The sequence below is a fragment of the Capricornis sumatraensis genome, chromosome 19 (genome assembly GCF_032405125.1).
Source record: "Capricornis sumatraensis isolate serow.1 chromosome 19, serow.2, whole genome shotgun sequence".
NCBI classification, from domain to species: Eukaryota; Metazoa; Chordata; class Mammalia; order Artiodactyla; family Bovidae; genus Capricornis; species Capricornis sumatraensis.
Window position 1 is genome coordinate 39,513,187 of NC_091087.1, and position 3,631 is coordinate 39,516,817.

The following is a 3,631-nucleotide window of genomic DNA, read 5'->3' on the forward strand; positions in this document are numbered from 1 at the left end:
CAGCCTCTGAAGAGGATGACAAGGCTGGAAGAGACCATTTGTGTCTCAGTCAGGCCTGGATCCCAGCAGCATCCTCCACGGTGATTGTTTTCTGCTCTCATGGGTAGCGGGCACCTCCAGGGAGTCGATTCTGCAGCACAGGGCTGGCAGCATGTTCCTGTCGGAGGTCTGCCTCTCAGGCTTACAGGGCTCTCCTCTGATGTTCTAAGGTCCTTCCTTGTCTTCTCTTCCCTTGATTCTTGGGGTAGTAGCTGTTTTCTAGGCAGACGCTTTGGAGCTCTTTTCTCCCTTACAGTAGTTAATGACTTCTTACTCAGTCAAAAATTATTTATCTGAAAATTTTCCTATTTTTACCTTTCACTAGACCCTAAATGATAAACCAGGTGATCGAAATTAAGATTACCAATGAGAGACAGATGACACTGTGTTTCCTGAGAGGATATATGACACAGTGTTCTAGGTATCTAGAATGCAAAACAATCACATCAAATCAACAGGGAACATCAGATAAACCTAAAATGAGCAGCATCATTTTAAAGGAGAAGCTGTATTCTTCCAAAATGCCAATGTCTTAAGTGACAAGCTCCAGGTTAAAGGAGACAGCTCCCTGTAATACATGATCTGAGACTAGGTCCAGAACTGTAGGGGGAGGGCTCTACAAAGATCAGAATGCGAACTGTATTTTAAACTACTCTATCAGTGTTAACTGTACTGAATTTGATCGCTGCACTGGGATTGTTGAAGAGTATCTTTACTCCTATGAAATACGCACTGTTAAGTATTAGAACAAAAGGACCATGATGCAGAGGGAGAGCACATCCAAGAATACAAATGACAAATCAAGTGGCATAAATGTTACTCAGTGGATCTAAGCAAAGGATATTTGGGCCTCATGCACAATTTTTATTCCTGCAACTCTGTAAGTCTGAAATCACTGGGTTGGCCAAAAGGTTTTCTGTAACATCTTAGGAAAAACTTGAACAAACTTTGTGTCCAACACAATATTTCCAAATAAAATTCATTTATTTTAAAAAGAAAATGACTACAGCAGTAATTCTCAGCCTTCACTGCACTCTGGACACCACAAGCCCCCTCAGAAGCTCTGGGATTCCAGGCATCTGTATTCTTACAAGATCCCCCAGTGATTCCAGTGTGCAGACAAGGGTGGGAAATGCTGGTCCAGTGCGAGAGCTCATTTATTAAATTTAGGTATAAAAAGTGGCTCTTTTGCCCTCTAGAGAATAAGCCCTGGGGAACATGTCTCAGGGTAATGCAGACTCCCAGTCTCAGCTCCATGTGGTATGGCAGAGACCCTGGAGATATTAAGTAGGTAGGTGGTGGTGGTGGTGGTTCAGTCGCTAAGTCGTGTCTGACTCTTGTGACCCCATGCCAGGCTCCTCTGTCCATGGTATTCTCCAAGGCAAGAATACTGGACTGGGTTGCCATTCCCTTCTCCAGGGTATCTTCCCAATCCAGGAATCGAACCCAGGTCTCCTGCACTGCAGGCAGATTCTTTACCAACTGAGCTACCAGGGAAGCCAAAGTAGGTAGGTAGTAAGTGAAATTCGTATGGATCCGGTCAACATGGAGAGATTTCCGATCCAGAGCTTCCCAAAGGAATAAGGCATTTCCATGACTATGCCAGGAATTAAGCACAATTTAGAGCTGACAGGAACTAGGATGGTTTAACTGGACCCAGAGCTACCATCTCCCCTTGTCTTTTTGGCTCCACTGTTAGCATGATGGGTTTGGGTCTGGCTGACAGAGCACAGGAGAGGATGTTGCTCTCTCACCAGGCAACCTGGGGAATGAGTGAAGGGGGTGGTATGGAATTAGTTTCTTGGGCAAGTTCAAGGAGTGGGTTACTAATTGGCCTATTTTCCCAAAGCATTTTCCTACTCTGGAGGCTCATCTAGGTACATCTTGCAGAAAGAGCTGAGGGCAACCAACATTCCAGCTACTTCTCACCTCAGCTCCAACCTGTGACAGAGCAGCCACAGAGTGGTACATATGGAAAACTGGAAGCAAGGATAGGGAGACACGGCTGGGGGATGGGGAAGGTGCTAATTAAAGGCCCAAAGACAAGCAAAACATTCCTGTCTAACATGCAACAGACAGGAACAGGAGATAGGTTTGGTCAGCAGAACATAGCCAATCTCCTCCTACTCAGTTCAGTCACTCAGTCGTATCTCACTCTTTGCGACCCCATGGACCGCAGCACGCCAAGCCTCCCTGTCCTTCACTAACTTCTGGAGCTTGCTCAAACTCATGTCCATTGAGTCGGTGATGCCATCCAACCATCTCATCCTGTCGTCCCTTTCTCCTTCTGCCTTCAATCTTTCCCAGCATCAGGGTCTTTTCCAATGAGTCAGTTCTTTGCATCAGGTGGCCAAAGGATTGGAGTTTCAGCTTCAGCATCAGTCCTTCCAATGAATATTCGGGACTGATTTCCTTTAGGATGGACTGGTTCACTTTCATCAAGAGGCTCTTTAGTTCCTCTTCATTTTCTGCCAGAAGGGTGGTGTCACAATCTCCTACAGTTCTCTAAAATCAACCACGTTTTGGTTAACTTGCACTTTGTGAACAGAAATTAGTCTCTACTCCTCTCCTTTCTCACATCATCTCCATTTTCAGGCACGACAGACTTGCATAGTACTTAGGCTTCTCAAAATTGATGGATCCAAAACTGAACAGGAACTCATGTCCCTAGATATGATCCTTACTGGCTCCCGATCCCTGTAACTAATTCTGTTTTCCCAGTTGACTGAGCCAGAAACCTGGGACTCACCCTCAAATCCTTCCATCCTTCCCCTTTCTCTCTGCCCAGTGATCAAATTCCACCATTCTCCCCTACTCCAAACTCCTCCCGAGACCACCTCCACCAACAGAGCCCCACTCCAAAGAGTTCCCGAGTTCTCTCCTAAACTACCATATCCGCACCGCACTGAAGGCTGCCTGGCCCTCTAGCCGATCCCCATGGCCACAGGGTGTCTATGACAGGTCCACCTGCACCGCCACCATGCTCACACGACTGCCTCCACCTTCAAGTGAACCTGGCCTCCAAAGCATGTCAAGGAAGACCCGAGAAGACCTACGTTGTACCCCACTTCTTTCCCCAGCATTATTTCCAGCTCCAGGCACAAAGAGTTCCTTGTGGCTGCCTACATACCCCATCCCATCTCACACTCCTGTGTAACCTCTACTATGAAGTCTATCTAGCCTCTGGGCTTGGGCCTCTCCTCCAGAAGTTGCCTCTGACCTCTCCAGGCATCTCCTTCCGGCTCCCATTTTTTTGTCACTACAATCACTGTACTGTATGAGAACTATCTCCTTCTGTAAATTCTGTGATACTAGCACTCCACATTCCTTGAAGAGGATGGCGCCATCACTGTATCCTCAGTGCTATGCATTCAGCAGGTGCGCCATATCTGCAGGATGTACTGGACTCAAATGCATCTCTAGGTTTGTGAATACCAAGGTCTTTCTAATTTCGCAACAGATATAATGGAAACGCATGCAAATCATAATGAACTACAGATAGCACCAACATTTAAAACATTATACTGCTGCTCTGGAATTGAAGTGTCTCCAAATAATTAAAAACTACATGTTGAGGGGGTGATACAGAGTT